Source organism: Furipterus horrens, unplaced genomic scaffold (assembly GCF_987537825.1).
Source record: "Furipterus horrens unplaced genomic scaffold, mFurHor1.1.pri manual_scaffold_5, whole genome shotgun sequence".
Lineage (NCBI taxonomy): Eukaryota > Metazoa > Chordata > Mammalia > Chiroptera > Furipteridae > Furipterus > Furipterus horrens.
The window spans coordinates 29,435,243-29,453,897 of NW_028327175.1; positions in this window are offsets into that span (position 1 = coordinate 29,435,243).

Here is an 18,655-nt window from a genome sequence, read left to right on the forward strand (position 1 = left end):
GTTTTTTAGGGAAGGGACTAATGCCCCTCCCACAAGACTGAATCTCAGAAGGAATCAGATGATGCCCATAGACCATGACCCAGGGCAAACTTCTGGCCTTGATAATGGCACCAGCCTTGGAGGAGGGGGAGAAAGGCAGAGAGAAAGTGGGAAACTTGAGTACCCTTCACCAGCAGCTCCTTTATCCACCAGACTTTTGTGGGTTCCGTTCCCATGAGCCACATCCTAGGGGTCAGCCACCCAATGGGGAACTGTGGCCCAGGATATCTGAACTTTAATTTTTTTTTTTGAAATTACCTTTCCCAACTGTAGACTTTGTGATTGGTGACATTGCATTTTATCTCACTATAGGCTCAGGAAGGTTCCATTCCCATTGGGGACAATATCAAAAAGCAAATAAATAAATATGCAGTGCAATAAATAAAAAGAAAAACAAGGAGGAAAACAGAGCTCTAAATGTTGCCTTTTTTTACATTGTAAAACTAAATTCTAATCAGTGTACCCGTAGATAGGTGAATCCCTGTCCACATAAAGTGGAATCAATTTAGGTGATTTACCTTTAGCTGGATAATCTTGACCTGGGGAGCATTTAGATGTAAGAAAGTGAAAGCACAAATTTATTAGCAAACAGGGAACAAGGCCAAATGTGTAAAATCGCCTTTGCACTTTTAACTTTGCTAAAAGAATGGTGCTTAAAATGCTCTACTAATTCAGCATTTTAGCCCAAGATAGAGTCATCAGGGTATATAAATAAACTATGTAAACAGAATTAAAATGAGAAATGCTTCTCACTAGTGACTATCTTTCACTGATGGGAATTTTTAATACTAAATTGAGTGAATGCAGCATATTAAGTTAGGACACTCAGTTCGTCTGGATAATAGTAATTCTCTTGAATGCACTGTGTGTAAGGGAGTCCACGAGGACATATCCCCTCCACCCATTTAGTACATGACTGGCACACCATTGCCTGTCTCAGCACCAGCATTCTGCTCACTCATCCTGTTACTCTGTCTTCTGAACATTCTCCTGGACTGACATTGTCATGTGAGCTACTGAAGCTTATACTTTGTGCAGAGTGCAAGGTGTAAGAGAAAGATGCAAGCTCATTAAATTGTGATGAGATTTTCAAATTAATCATCCAGTTCTGGTTATTCCTCTTTCAATTTCCTGTCTTCTGGTCTCATCAGGGTTGATGAAAAGCTATGTTGTCATCATGTTAGGCTCTTCCAGCTGCACCTTCAACATCACCATCCTCATTATTGCCACTCCCATAACTTTGTCCAACCTTGAAAGCTGTGGAGGGTGTTGATATGATGATCATGGGCTACTTTTTCTTGCAGATGCTGAATCTGGCCCAATCACCAGCTGTATGTCCTAGGGTAGTATAGTTAAACTTGCTTTCCAAGAATGCTGTTTGACAGTTGCTAAATTTAGCCAAAACTATGTTAGTTTTTAATTTTTTAAATACAAGGTGGGGCAAAGGTATGTTTACAGTTGTTCTTATGGAAAATAATACAATAATTGATAAATAATAATATAAGAATAAGCTCTGAATTTTGCATACTCACAACTATAAACCTATTTTTGCACTACCCTGTATTATCAGATAGTATATCATGGTATAAGCAGCATCTAAGAGCCAACTATAATCATTGTAATCATCCAAGTTTCTTTGATACTGTCTCTGCCACTCCACAGAGGGCCTTATGTAAGTTATCCTGCTCAATGTTCACAGCATCCTAGCAATTAGGAATGTTTGCAGCACACTCTGCAGGAGAAGAAGGCAATGGTTAGCCTGATGCCAGCAGCTGAGGGTAGAAAGGATTTAGGATGTCGCTGAACCATTTTCAGATCTCTCAAATCTTACCACATACATCTATCTGCACTTGCTTGTTCCATACGTGCTAAAACCAGTTTTCTGATTGTACAAAAGTAATAAAAAATCATATAAAAGCTATGTCATATTTTAGAAAATAGGAAAATTTAATATTATCTTTTATTATACTATAAAAGTTACCATTAGACATTTTTTAAAGTATACTTTAAATCCTAAACCCTTATGTAATAAATTTTATTTTTGCCTATTATCCCTGTGTGTATATATGTGCACATTGCAATAGTGAACCAAAACTTTTGCCTTCTTTTTTCAGTAGTCTTTTTTCCCTCTATTCTTACATTATCTTCACAATTATCATGTGTATACTACCTAATTACTCATTAGGATTTAACCATTTTCTGTTGGTTGGATTAAAAATCTGGTTATAGGTATAGAAATATTCCCTAGAATGTCTCCATCTTCCCAATCAGAAGTGACACAACACTTGATTATTTTCATACACACATTAGGTCCATCTTCATTTCTACATAATCAAAATATATCGGAATATAACTTATTTCTAAAATTCTGCCAGTAGCATTTCTTGCGTTGCTTAGAGCCAATGGTCTTTGCAAACTATTCCCAGCTCCCTTCCCCAACAATGGCTCTGAATTTTTGCAGTGGAGGGGAAGGCAGCGAAGGTAGAAGATCCACGCGGTACAGAAGCAATTGGTATTCAGGTACCGTCTCTGCCTCATTAAGAAGCTACGGCTTTCTTACAGTCCTGGGCAGATGGAGGGTTCTGTTCCATAATGTTTCTCTCAGATTAATATTCAGTTATTATTAATTCACGATGTTGGCATTCAGTACAGTGAGAGCACTTTCGTTATTAATAGTCTAATGAAGGATGGTATACTGTTACTTTAATAATTATAGTCTACATTACAAAGGTAAAGTCCTGGTGGGGCAATATTTTTAATAACTAGTAACAACGGTTCCAAAATTATGCCATTATCCTTAGGAAACGAGGGTCAGAAATTGCTGGATGCTTACAGAATGAAAAGCCCTTTATTTCTGGCATTCCTTTGGTTTGCTCGCATGGACTCCCTGGACTAGAAGTTCCTCAAGCTGAGCATAGAAATGTAGCTTCATTTGGGAACAATGCAATGGTGTTTTGCTTTGTTTGTTTGTTTTTTCCTCCAATGATAAACAGTTGGTTTTTCATGTGCAATTATATTTTGGAAATATATTGTTTAATTGCAATCATAAATGACACTTACTCTGACTTTATGGAGCAACCTAATAATGAGCTTTTACAGATATTATCACAATGAGTAGTCGTCCTTCAAAGTGGCTGCCAGAGTAAAAGAAACTTTCTGCTTTACTTGTTACTCACAGGTTAATAGATAATGAGAACTAAGCAGGGGAAAAGTTTACAGAAAAACAAAAAGTATAAACCTGAAAACCACTGGATAACTCTTTGAAGCAAAGTAGTCCTGACATCTTAATCAGTGAACAATGTTGACAAAGATTCAGGACAGCGGTGGGGAGATTTTCACCACCCCGTGTTCTTAGAGGTACTCCGTGGGCCTGGAATAAAGTTCTATACAAACATCCATATCCAGGACATACCAGCCAGCAGGCAGAGATCGCTGGTTTTCTTTCCACAGTTTACATGCTTATTCTCTGAAATCAACAAGTCCCAACACTGCTTGGTCCCACCCTGTGTGGAAAATTCTTCACTTCCAAAAGTTATTTAACATTGTTTACTGTTGGGAAACTCAGCTCTGTTCAGTCGCAGTCCCATTTCCCTGCCGCCCTTCTTTGGTCTTACCTGTAGCAACCAAGGCCTCTTCTCTTCCCTCTGGTTCTGTTTGATCTTTTTTTTTTTTTAATTTAATTTTTTATTGAAATTTTTTCCATTACTATTTAACCCCCTTATACCCCTCTCCCTCCAGCAATCATCACATTTTTTTCCATGCCCATGAGTCCTTTTTCCTTTTTGTTCAATCCCTCCACCCACTAATCTGTCTTCCTGCTCTCTAAGAGTCTCTCTCTATTTTGCCTTTTAGTTCAGTTTCTTCATGAGATTCCACATATGAGTGAAATCATACAGCATTTGTCTTTCTCTGACTGGCTTATTTCACTTAGCAAAATGTTCTCCAGGTCCATCCATGCTGTCACAAAGGATAAAATGTTCTTCTTTTTCATGGTCAAGAAGTTTTTCATTGTGTAAATGTCCCATAGTTATTTTATCCACTCATTTGCTGATGGACACTTGAGCTGCTTCTTGACACTGCCAAGCTGAGATCTGAAACTATGTATTTTTTACCCTGAATTCTTTGTTCTTGCAAGGCTTTTATCCATTTATTATGATGAATAAATGGAGACAGCACTTCCCCCTCTTTGTTAGTCACTTATATCATACATCTCTGATTGCTTTAAAATTTCTTTCTGTTACACTTTTTTTGTTTTGTAGACTTTTTAATATGGGTGAATCCATCTGTCTTCTCATTGAATGCTTCTGATCAATGATTAGAAAGGCCTTCCCCATTTCAAAGTTATTTTCTGACTATATCATGTTTGTGGTTTTAATTTTTCATGTGACATTTTTATAGAACTGGAATTTTATTTAATGTAAGTTGTGAGGTTGGGATACAATTTTCATTTCCAGATAACTAGGAAGTTGTTTTGCTAACATTTATTTAATAATCCATATTTTCCTCACTGATTTGAAAAGACAATTCTTTTTTATTTATTTTTTACTAAGTACCTCTATGTTTTTAGTTTATTTTTAATTTCTGCATTATGTTCCATTAGTTGTTCACTCTCTCATGCTCTGGTGACACACCATTCTAATTAGTGTTGCTTCTGTTAGATTTTTATTGAGGTATGATTGACATATAACATTGTGTAAGTTTAAAGTGAGCAACAGTTGATTTGATGCATTGATATATTGCAATATGACTACCACTGTAGCTAACACCTCTATCTTATAATTATATTTTCTTGTGGTAAGAACATTTATTATCTAGTTTCTTGGCAACTTTGAAGTATAGAATATAGTATTGTTGACTATAATCACTATTAGGTTTTAAATATCTGGTAGAATTAATTAAACTTATTAATCTTCATTTTTGGACATGCCCTACATATTCTTGCACACTTGTTTTACCAAATAACTTTAAATTGGCTTATATATGTACAAAAACCATATTATGTATACACTGGTGGTTGTCTATTCAATACTATGTACAGACAAATTTATAAAACTGGCTTCTTGACAATAACGTGTTTTGTTTTGTTTTTTCAGTTCCAGAGTAGGATATGCATTTCCATGTATCTTCTGTTCTATCTCCCAATAGCTTTTTAAAGATTTATCCTTCTACATTGTACATTCTTTGTAAAATTTACATTGAGTTATTTTACCTGCTTGTATTATTCTATAAATGGGATATTTCATTCCAATACTTTAGGAAATTGGAATTTGAGAAAAACTCATGGACAAACCCATTATCTTCTCCCCTTCTTCTTGCTTTCCTCAAAGGACTCTTGTGAGAATTAAACAGATCATTCCTTTCAATTTGTTTGGATGGTTGTAGAGAGTGATTCCACCAAGTACTAAGGATTAGGATCACACTTTGAATAATTAATATTCAGAAATGAAAAGAGATTATAAACTAAGAATAGTAAGTAGGCCCATGTGATTCAGGAACTGCCCCTGTGTTTATGGGATGGGGATGCAGGCTTTCATAAATGATGCAGGCTAGTACAGCAAGTGTAAGAACACGGCTTAGAGAAAATTCAAATAATATATATTAGCAAAGAGAGAACACAGCCAAAAGATAGGTGTGTATTATGAGAATGAACGTTTCCAATAAAATTAAAATTTCAGCAGCTTGACCCATAGAAATTTATTCATGATTTGCAGCATTCAGTCAGGCTAACAGAAGTCACTCTGAGCATTGTGGGTATAAAGGGTTTCACAAAAGGTTAAGTCTTAGAAATTGCCAAAGATCTAGAAATCTCCATAAGTCAGGGAAGCTGCCCCTGGCAGCTCAGTCCAAGGCTCTGAAGTGGGTGGCTGTCTCTCTTTTTCAGAACAGAGCCTTCATTTATATCAATATATGCTATTTGAATTTCTCTCTAAACCATGCGCTTAGCACCCCACTGGGAAGATGCCTCAGTAAGTAGGATTTCTTAAGGACTCCCTCATCTGTTGCAGTCAGTGCACTGAAATGGATGTTTCCCAAGAGCCCACGGGGAAGTCTCAGAAAACCCATGTTGGCTCAGGGGTTCAGCTGCATCTGAATCCTCCTCTCTGGCAAACTAAGCTGGAGCCCTCCAGGAAGGGATTCTGGGCACCATATTTCCTAGCCTTGTCAGCAACATAAAGGGGTGCTTAGATAAGGCACTGGTGTTCCTGAATTGACAAAACACAAGGATGTCATAAACATAGGGAAAAGTGCAACACACAACACAAGGCTCATGATTGGTGTGTGGCTCCCTGAATGGGGAGGCTCAGGGGTACCTGATGCTTCCATCTTGTGCCTTTGCTGTCCCCTGGTTGGAAGAGTAGAGTGCTGCCTTAGACGGGAAGTCATCTGCATCCCTTTCCCTCGCTCCCAACAGGCAGGATCAGGTCCATACCCCTACGTAGCCACAATGGGACTTGGAGGTGTAGGCCCAATGGACAGTTACTTCTTACTGACCGTTCATAATGATAGAAAAGGTAACAGTGAAATTGTCAAATAGTGCTTTGAAAATGAATAATTAAAATATAAAAGTTTGCATCTTCTTTGATATTCAATAAAAAACAATCAATCCTGGGATCCATAGGCCACAGGAACTAACAGTCCTCAACACAATTATATGGTTGACACTTTATATTTTCCTTCATCTTCAAAACATTATATTCTGTAACTTTAAATACACTAAAGATTTTCTCAGGACAGAAAGTCTATCTAAAAATCTCAGATGCTGATTGCTTTTTTGTATTGAACCAATATATCATCATTTGTCTTCTAGTATTTACCCTGTCCATTACCTTGCAAGGAATGCTTCATTGTTCTGGAATTTTTGGAGTCTGTCCTCATAAAAATCAATGAAAAATATTTTGGAGTCCTTACTGAAACATACATAGTTTGTTAAAATTTGTACAAATATGTATACTTTCTATCATGTTTTGGGATATAAAAGGAATCTTGCAAGCACACTTTGAAACAGTGTGTCACCAAAGGGAAAATAAATACTTTTTTGAACAAACTTTTATCTACTTTGGCTAGTCAGGAGATTTTGAGAAGTCAGTTGAAACTGGGAAACTGATATAACCTCTATCACCAAAAGAATTTTAACTGAATAATAATTACTTAATGTTTACTTCATTGTCTTTGGCCTAGGATTTCCCAAGTCAGATCTTTTTTATCCCTTGCACTTAACAACAGGTGCTGCATTTATTTCATTGAATGAACTAAAAAACAGAGTGTGTTTCCTGTGAGAACTGTTGATACATGCATCTGATCAAAGGAATCCTAAATATACATTCACTTCATAATAATTCAGGTATGTTCTCTTTTCTTTACACTCCCTGAAATTCTTACCAGCTTCACACCACTAACATTATCCAGTTACCTACTAAATGGGTTCTAATTTATTAAGTTTGACCTCACATGTATTTTTATTGCATTAAAAAAATGGTTACAGAGATTCACACTATGCATTTTTCCTAAATGTGGTTATGGTTAAAAGTTAATTAATTTTATTATATATCTGTGTTTTCATTGAGTTATTACCTAAATAAACTCAACTCTGGGTAGCTGCCTGAATTATTTGCATTCTAGTGACTAGCTTCGGTGTTTGAGGTCTGAGTATCTTTAACCAGAATTGCAGCACTGGTGTGAGGCAGTAATTAAACTTGTGAAAAAGGTATTTTATAGATCATATATTTTCACGTGATTTTTTCCATTCTAAAATAAGCTGGCGTAAAGGGTTCACAATGTAGGCAGCATTACCATAAAGTTTTAAGCAGAGTATTTAAAAGTTCATAAAACTGGATGATGATTAAGAACAGCACACACAGAGATTTACAGTGGTGTTATAACTTAATTTCCACAAAGCAACCTTCCATATGTGGGTTTTTCAAGCATGTAATTGTGAAGTGCAATTGGAAATGCCAAGTGAAAGTGCAGCATATAGAATTCCTGAACAGTCACGTTGGGCACCCTCTGCACTTACAGGAAATTGGGAAGACTGGGAAGCACCAGAACACTTGACACTTCATGTTTCTATGAAGGAAGCCAAGAATGACAAAAAAAATTGAAATAAATTCTTCAAAATAGATACATGAGACAATGATGAGATTTCTTACTGTGCACTTAGAGTCCATGGTCTTGGTGATGTCATGCTGTGTGGCCCTCCCCTGGGGAACACTGATAATTGTTACTGGCTTCCACAGAGCAATTTCTCAGGATAGGCTGCGTTATTAATAGCTGTTATGGGTGTGTATGTATCTCTACAGTTCCTGTGGAAGCCCTTCTCCCAGTACATTTGGGAATAGGGTCTTTGCAGGTATAATTAGTCAAGTTACAATGAAATCATACTGATCAGCCCCTAATCCAATACAACTCGTGTTTTTATAAAAACGGGGACTTGGGAGACACAAACATACACGCACATACACAGGGAGAGCCCCATGTGAACATGAACACAGAGAGGGGCGATGCTTCTCCAAGCCAAGGAATGCCAAAGATTGCCGGCAAATCACAGATGCTAGGAAAGAGGCATGGAACAGCTCCCCTCACAGCACTCAGGAGAAACCAGCCCCACCGACATCTTCATTTCATAGTTCTGGCCTCCAGAACTATGAGACATACATTTATCTTCTTTAATTTCTTCAGTTGATGGTCTAGAAAACTAGTAAAATAGCATTACTGCAACTAAAGCTACTTACATTGAAGTAACAGATTACACTATAAAATGAGGGTGACTAATAAGTTAACAAAAATGTACTTGAGAAGAATGCAATGCTGTATGTTTGTTTGTAGTCTAAATTCTACCTGATAAAACACTATAAGTGGCCCATGTATTTTAATTCATCCCCAAGCCTTCATGAGTAAAGAGTAAGTAAAATTTCAAAAATATCTGAGGTACATCTGCTCTTGCTTGGTAAACTATGGACAAATAAATGATTATGAAAATAAATAATAATATCTCAGCCTTGCCTCTTAATTCCTAGAAAGCAAAGCTCTCAGAAGACTAAATTATGTAACATGAAAGAAAACATAAATGTGATTCTATATAGTATTTTATAAGATCTTTGTATCCACTGATAAACAATAAAAATTTTTACTTCATTCATGAAAGAATGTCTCTTACACATAGATTGTTCTATTTGAAATAGAATATCTAGATAAACTTTGAAGAAATATTGTATCTAAAATGTATGTTAAATGTCGAACTTTAGAATGGCATCAAACTTAAGCTGTTATCAACTTAAAGTAGACTGTTATAGATACAGACTGTTAAAAGTAAGCCTCATGGTAACCACAAAGCAAAACCTATGATAAATACACAAAGAATCTAAGCATACCACTAAAGAAAGTCATGAAACTACAGTGAAAGAAAGCAAGAGAAGAAATGAACAGAAGAACTACAAAGCAACCAGAAAACAATGAACAAAACAGCAGTGAGCACATACATATCAATAATTACTTTAAATGTAAATGGACTATATTCTCCAGTCAAAGAATAGAGTGGCTGAATAGATGCAAAAAAAAAAAAAAAAAAAAAATCATCTGCATGCTGTCTACAGGAGACATACATTAGATGTAAGAACAAATTTAGGCTGAAAGTAAAGGGATGGAAAAAGATATCCTATGCAAATGAAAACCAAAAGAAACCTGGAGTAGCTATACTTATATCAGAGAAAATAAACTTTAAAACAAAAACTATAATAAGAGACAAAGAAGGACATTACATAATAATAGAATGTTCCATTCGAATTGACGCTCTAACATCTGTAAGTGTTTATGCACCCAACATAGGAGCAAATAAATATAAAAAGCAAATATTATATAGGGTTCAGTATTACTCAGGGAGAAATAGTCAGCACAACAATAATAGTAGAGGACTTCAATACCTCACTTACATCAATGGATAGATTATTTATGCAGAAAAATAAGAAAACATTGGCCTTAATTTACCTGTAAGATCAGATAGACTTAACAGATAGTTACAAAATATTCCATCCAATAGCAACAGAATACACAATCTTTTCAAGTGTACATGGAACATTTTTCTAGTTAGATCACATGTTAAGGCACAAAATAAGTCTTAATAAATTTGAGGACTGAAATCATATCAAGCATCTTTTCCAATAATTATGCTATGAAACTAGAAATTAACTGCACAAAGAAAATTGGAAAATTCACAAATAAATAACCAATGGGTCAAAGACAAAAATCAAAAAAGAAATAAAAAAATACATTGAAACAAATAAAAATGGAAATGTAGCATACCAAAACTTATGGGATGCAGCCAAAGCACTACTAAGAAGGAAGTTTATACCTCAAGAAACAAGAAAGTCTTAAACAAATAATCTAACTTTACGCTTCAAGGAAATAGAAGAACAAGGCCCAAAATTATTAGGAGAAAGGAAATAACAAAGATTAGAGAAGAAATAAATGAACTGGAGGCTAAATAGGAAATAGAAAGATAAATGAAACTAAGAGCTGTTTCTTTGAAAAGATAAAATTGACAAACTTTTACCTGGACTCACCAGGAAAAAAAATAGAGGACTCAAATAAATAAAATCAGAAATGAAAGAGGAAATGTTACAACTGATAGCACAGATACAAAAAGGATAAGATACTACTATGAACAATTATATGCCAATGAATTGAACAACTTAAATGAAATGGATAAATTCTGAGAAACATGCAACCTACCAAGAATGAATTATAATGACATATAAAATCTAAATAGACCAATACTAGCAAGGAGGTTGACTTACAACTTCATTGGTGAATTCTGGCAAGCATTCAAAGAAGAATTAATACCTATCCTTCTCAAACTCTTCCCCAAAATTAAGAAAAAAAATGGGATAGTCTTTCAGACACAGAAAAAATATATATATTATGGGCCAATTTCCCTGATGGACACATGCAGAAAGCCTCAACAAAATCCTAGCAAATTGAGTTCAACTACTAGTCTCTCTGTAATTCTCCCCAAAGGAGACATGAAATGAGGTCATCAGCAGGCCCTATGGCTGAAAGAAGTTGGAGGAGGAAGGCAATGAAGAGTTTCATTCTCACCCCTCAAGTTCACATGTTCCTGATGGCATCATCCAGATGGTGGCTGCCACATGTGTTTCCTGGAGGGACAATATGTGGATTGGGGACAGCAGAAGGTGACACATTAAGATGTCATGGGTTCAGCAGGAGTTTTACTTTTATACATTAATTTGGCCAGCAGTCACTCTTCTACCCTCACTGGTATGAGTCAGTGGGTTGGGTGTCATCCCCAAAACTGAAAAGTCACCAGCTCGAGTCCTGATCAGGGTACATACCTGGGTTGTGGGCCAGGTCCCTGGTTGGGGGCATCTGGTCCATGTTTCTCTTACACATTGATGTTCTTCTCCTTCTCTTTCTCCCTCCCTTCCCCTCTCTCTAAAAATAAATAAAAAGATAAAACATGTTTTTAAAATATAATAAAACGAAGCCATTCTCCTTCTGTGTGCATCATGTTAAGCTGTCTTGGAGAGATTTAAGTGAATCTTCACTGGAAGAGGTTGTTGTAAAGAGTTTGGGAATTTCATGTTTTTCTGGTCTGTAGGTAAAAATAAAGTTTTGTTGGTGAGTCATTGTGAGCTTTTAATTTTCTGTGAATCCTCCAGATGGAATAATGGGAAATGAAATGACTGACTTTGGATATTTTGTCAGTGTTGCTATTAAGTTATCTCATGCTATTGCTTTCGGGAGGTCCCATAGTCCTTTTCCTGTGTTTTTGATAGAATCCTTTCCCACAATCATACTGTACGTTTCTTTAAAATTAATGTCTATGTTGCTAGTGCTTGGAAAATATTAAATACAAGTAAACGCTTCCCTATTCCCCATGGCTAACTTTTCTTCTGTTGTAACAGTCTGGTCTGGTAACCAATGAAGAGGAGATGTGACCTCTTGAGAACAAAAAATAATAATGTCACCTGACCTGTTCTGTTTGGTAATGTCAAGGTTTAAGTGGATGGAAAGGAAGCAGCAACAGTGGCTGTAAGACGGTTCCCTTCTTCCACAAAGCTGCGTTTGCATGTTTGCGGTCCTTGCTCAGAAACTGGAGGACTGGCACCACTCCAGAAAGTGTGTTGCATTTGTTCATGTGAGTGCAGTTTGCCTTTTGTTTAATTTGGAAATGCTGCATGCCAGAGTGGTTCCTCTAAACTCAAGAGGGCTGTGAAGCAGAAGTCACTCCCTGATTTATCACTGATTGTCACTCCCATCATTTTCTGACACTGAACATCTGCTCAAGAGCTTGTGGGTCCCAACAGTCCCCCAGAGCTTTCTCAGCAGTAGCACGGTGGGACCACGTCTTCACCAGCCACATGAGGCCCTGAGCGTTTTCTGCCTTAGCAGGTGCTGCCTGAGCAACCATCAGCTTTGACAACTCAGAGAGAGAGGAAAAGACCATGAAAATGCCAAAAACATGACTGCTCACTGAGTCTCCTAAGATTCCTAATCCCACAATTTCTGTTGACAACCTTAATGGGGAGTTAATTAGCCATTGTAGTGAATGACACTCAAACCCAGCATGTTCAGGCTAATTTGCAGAGGGTTTAACAGCCAGGGCTTTTCCATCATCTTGAAAAAAAAAGTCACATGTGATGAAAACTATTAAAAACACCTAAATAATCAGTCTGTAAACTGCCACTCCTGATGACTAAAAGTTGTGAAAAATAACAACAACAAAAAAGGAAACTTTATAAGTTCAGCCTAAGGCCCACTTTCTATCATGAAAATAAATAAATAAACAAACAAACAAACAAATAAATAATTTTCACATCCTGGCTTGTATCCTTTAAAGTGAATAGTATTTTATGTACTTATTTTAATTTAGATAACTGACTTCACTTTCATACTCCCTATTTATCACTACATTTTATACATGTTTTTATATCTTTTACATGTTTCTGTGTGTAAATTTATTACATTTTCCTCTAAGTGCTGCACACTATATCATCTGATGCATATGTCACACAGTTTCTTGTTTATTCCTCTAAAGATAGAACCATAGGTTAGTTTATCTCCTTGTTTTACAGGCATAAGTAGTGCTTCAAAGATAATCCTAATATACCTCCTCATGGCCATAAATATTCTAAAAATATTGGCCTTAATGTATACACATATGTAATTTTATTTAATATTGAAAGCTTAATTTTCCTAATACCTGAAATAGTGGCATCACAATTCTAGCAACTCTTTAAGGTTCGAGGTCCCACACTCTTACCGTCACTTGACAAGTGTTAATAATTTTTGCCAATCTTTCGGTATGGAGTGGATTATCACAGTTGTTTTAATTTATATTTCCCTAGTTACTGATGTGGTTGAGAATCTCTACCTAGACTTATTAGTAATTTATATAGAAATTCTCATTAGCAAATTATTGCCTTATTTTTCTCACAGAATTTATATATCCTCCATATTAATCTGTTATCAACTTAGCTATTATTAAATACCCATGATAATGATATAATGTCTGTAATACATCTGTTACCTTTGTTTATATTCTTTTTTTAAAAATAAATTTTAATTTTAGTGTATACAATCTATCAACTTTTTCCCATATTAACTAACCCTAAAGTATATATGAAAAAGCAAGACCAAGAAGAGCCAACATAATATTAAAGAATAAGAACGATATTGAAGAAGAGGTGGAGGACTGACTTTAAGACTTGCTGCAAGGACACAATAATCAAGAGAGAAAAATGAAGCAAAAAAATTTGCAAAAGAATAGACAAATAGATTAATGGAATGGAATAGACATCTCAGAAATAGACCCACACTAATATGGTCAGCTGATCTTTGAAAAATGAGCAATGGTAATAAATGGAGAAAGGATAGTCTTTTCAATAAATTGTGCTGGGACAACTGAACAGTCAAGCAAAAAAATAAAAAACAAAATTAGACATAGGTCTTACACCTCTCACCACAATTACCTCAAAATAAATCATAGACCTAAATATGAAGAACAAAACTATAAAACTTGTAGAAGTTAACACAGAAGAAAATCTAAGTGGCCTTGGGTTTGGTGATGAATTTTAGATATAGCAAGAACATGATCCATGAAAGAAATAATTGCTGAATGAGATCTTATTAAAATTAAAAACTTAACTATGTGAAAAACACTGTCATGGTATTAACAAGACAAGCCACAGACTGGGAGAAAATGTTTGCAAAGAGTGTATCTGTAAGATATTAATAATAGGGGAATATGTGGGAGGAAGAGGGGAAGCATGAGGGGAAAGTATGGTAGCTCTCTGTAATTTATTCTAGACCCAAACTCTGTAAATCTAAGACTTCTCTAAAAAATGAAGTTTATTAATTAAAAAAAAAGTTCTCTTACTATATTTTCACAAACTTCAGTAAGTATAAAATATGAAAAAGAGGTGGTAAAATAAACCTATTATCACGGTAGTTGACAGAAATAAGTTATGCATAATTTGTTGTGAGTGGAACCATTCCCACACTCTATTTTTAAAAAGATCCAGAAATATATTTCTTTAAGAGGAAGACTTGCCTTGGGATCTACGTTTAGAGCAGTGTGGAGACTACTGTGGCCCATGAGCACAATACGGCCTATGGTCTGTTTTTGTATAAGCAGGAAGCTAAATGTTTTTTACATTTTAATGGTTTCTAAAAATCTAAAGGCAAAAATATTTTAAGACACATGAAATCTGTATGAATTTCAAAGCTCAACAATATGGTTATATTGAAAGGCAATTAAGTGCCTGCATAACATCCCCAGTTTTGCCTCTTGGCCCACAAAATCTACAATATTTGTTACCTGGCTCATCACAAGAAAAGTTTGCCTGCCCTATTTTAGGGAGTTCACTATATTATAAAAACAAAACTTCTTAAAGAACACTTGGATATCACTTTCACTCAAGGTCCCATATTTATTGCTGGCTCAGCAATTCCCAAACTCTATCTGTTTTTATAGCTAATATCAATCAGGCCCCAGGAAAACACTTCTCCACATATCTTATTTATTTCCTTTAACCAGAAGGACCTTTGTCTGAGTTTTGAGGGTTGTGCTGTTGTCAGGGCTAGAGATGGAGTAGGGTGTGGATTTGAACAGTAGCAGCACATGGGTAAAGACAAATTTGTGAACATGCTAAATTATTCCTCTAATGGACCATAAACACAAGATACTTATAAAACAGAGTATCATCCAAGTAGTGTGTATTATATCCTTATTTTCTTTTCTTGAGGTCCAAATGTGAGGTTCTAAAAATACTCATTAATTAGCAAAAAATAAAGCAATTTACATATTGTGCCTGAGGATTAGTTTGCAATACTTAAAAAAAAAAACAAAAAAAAACAAGGACCCTTACATAGTGTATAATCTAAAATATTCTTAAATTTGTATGATCTATATACTCTTAAATATACTTAGTTTAAGTAACATACTTGAAGTATGATGTGATGCTTTATGAATGTACATGGTCAACCACAATTGGAAAAAGCCTTATCAGGACTGCAGGTGGAGTTAAATATCAATCCAACCTAAAAATGTGCTTACCTGAGTAGAAATGTACCCCCCCAAAATGCAGTTATTTCACTGCTATGCATCACAGCAAAAACTGGAAACATTTTAATGGTTTTACATATGAGATTGATTAAGAAGTTTTGTGCCTCTAGACAATGAAACCTAGTTTCAAGCAGCTGGTAGATTCCTATATTATAACATTAAGTGAAAACGCACGCTTCTAATGTATAGGGCGTTGAGTATCTGTGAACGTTGCTTGCAAGACACTGCAACCTTTTCTGCATTATTTAGAATTTCTTACCATGAACACATATTTTTAAGTATATTTCAATTCTGGAAAGAAAGAGGTTTATGTGAGCTTAGATATATCAGTAAATAAATCTGAAATATTGGGTTAGAATGCAAAAGCCATCTTGTACTAAAAATGGCCCATTTTCTCCCCTGAGCTGTGCTCTAGCCTAATTTTCTGTCTGCATTTTATTTCTGAATTGCACGAAAGATTTGTGGAATACCATTAGCTATGGTGGAGAAATTACTTTCACACTCAACTCTTGCTCTTACCCACTTCTAACTTCTTGAAAAAAACTTTAGTCTAAAACTTCTCCCGCTGTTTTCAAGTCAAAGATAACTTCTATTTGAAAAGCTTAGAGGAAAAAATTCCCTTAGCTCCTGTTAGTTATTTATGCATAAATCATATATTGGATTAAAAGAGAATAAATAGCAATCACATTTTTTTAATGGATAAGCAGGAAGGATTTGTATTAAATGTCCATTAATTTGTCATGGTTGCAGGTAAGCAGAATAGAATGACTGTAACTGAAGCATTACTGTCTTTGTGGATTCTCTGTACATATGTAAGCATGGTGTAAGTCTTCTCTTATGCAAGTGCCATTTTCTAGTGTTTGTTTTTAATTATAACAGCTGAACAATATGGTGTTTCTCCTATTTTTACATTATGTTCTGGAAAGAAAGGAAGCTGTGGATGCAGAGACCTGCATAGATGTTGCCCACATATTTTCACACTTTGTAAAATCTGGACAGGCTGCACTCTCTGTGTGTGACCAGAAGTCAATTGGAGATCTCCATTTACCCCCCGTCTGGTCATCTACTTTCTGGACTCCAACAAAAGTCACCTGTGCACTCCCCAAGAGAGACAGAAATTGTGTCCCCAGCATGCAGAGGACATGGATGAGCTGTAGGGGTTCTCTAGGAAAGCGGCAGAGACAGAGACCAGCAGGTGCAGGATTGCTCCGTGGCAATAAAATAAGCATGTACTTGATATTTCCTACCCATTGCTCCCCTTAAGCCCCAACAAAGTTAGGCTCTGCAGAAATTAAGACAAGGAGATGGCCCAGAAGCCTAGAACTGGGCCATGCCCCCCATCTCCACTCACTGGGGCTGAAGCGGGAGAAGAAGGAGTGAATGAGCAGAGCAGACTCTTTCCCACGTCAGGTTCCTGGAACCACCAGTCTGGCCAACTTCGGGTTGGACATAAGATTGGTGCTTTAAACTGAATGGATTTTTTAAAAACCTAGCAGATGTAATTGAGATGATATTAAAGGAACCGCTATGAAATAGTGAAGGAAGGTTTGATGTAGCACAATCAGTAGCAGCAACTAAGAAAAACAAGCCACACCATGATCCTCCCCTACTGCGTTCAGACTATTCACTCAAGGTTTCCATACCCCACAATCTATGAGTTAGGGTCAAGAATATGGGTAGATGGTCAATCGATTTTTCTTATCATTTGATTATCATCTCTCAATTTATTCATTAAGATGCTTTAATTAAAGTATAGACCTAGCGGTATTTTATAGTATATTAGCCTTCGAAAATGTACTGTGGGGAAACACAGGTCTTCTCCACACTGTTTTCCTCTTCTATGCCTGCCGCAGAAATAGGAATCATACTCACCTGCATGCACGTATACAGAAATACAGGTGCAGGAGTCCACGCAAAGCAGGCGTCCATAGGCATGGAAGCAATTAAGGCAGGAGAGACCTGTCTGTGACCAGGTGTCCCTGTCAGACAGGTTGCTGGCAGCAGTGGGGTGGATGGGGACCAGTTAGGAAGACAGGCAATGTGTCAAGAAAAGAGCTGAGGGGCAGCCAATAGGGGTGGAGAGAGGGAACCAATGGAGAAAATATTCCAGGGAGCAGAAGCGCTTCTTGACGCTAAGTGCATGTGGAGACAGAGGGAGGGAGTTTGGCAGGAAGGTTTCGGGTTTTGATTTAAGCAGATGGAGAGATGGTGACTCAGTCAAAAGCTGTACATTTTTGGAGGTTTCAGTACGTACCATGTCCTGTGCTCACCAAGTATGTGGGAGGACCTGTTCCCTGGCAGGGTGGATGTAGTAAGCAGAGCCCGGGGGGAGAGGTCTGGACTGAGATCCCCACGGTGTAGATGGACTGAGCCATAGCAGGGGATGTGGTGGGCCAGGGACACAGTCAGGGGAGCCTGTGAGCATCTGTTGAGGCTACATATTAATGAAATAAGACCACAGAAATATGTTGGGAAGATAAAATAGACACCTCTGGGGGAATAATTACAAAAAATATAATGGGTGTCTATCAGTACGAGGAAAAAGTAGAAGAAAAATCAAGAAATATAGGCACCTGGAGAGAAACAAATTAGACTCTGGGCCCCACAGCCCTGGAGCGAAAGTGGACACCCTCCACATGCATGCACCTTGCAGATGGAGCCGGGCTCTGGAGGCCACAGACCTGGCAGCTCAGTACTTACTGGTCTGCGGAGCCTACAGAGGCGACCAGCGCAGTTAGAGACCTGCGTTAGGTTCTGGAGCAGGGGTAGGGATGAGGGTGGGGCAACTCTAACAGGGAGCATCTTGACTCGACTTTCAGGGCCTTGCACAGGCAGGGTTCCTGGAACCACAGGGTCAGTTGCAGTTTCTGCACTCAGGACACGAAGGGGTCAGTGGCCTTTGCTTTTCCCTGGGGCTTCCCTGGCTTCACTGGCTCTGTAAGGTCCTGGGGTGTGAGCTCACCCAGATGGACGTGCTAAGCCTGCTCCTCTTGTCTGTCTCCAGGCAGGGCCTGTGGGTGAGTGGGCCTACAGTGG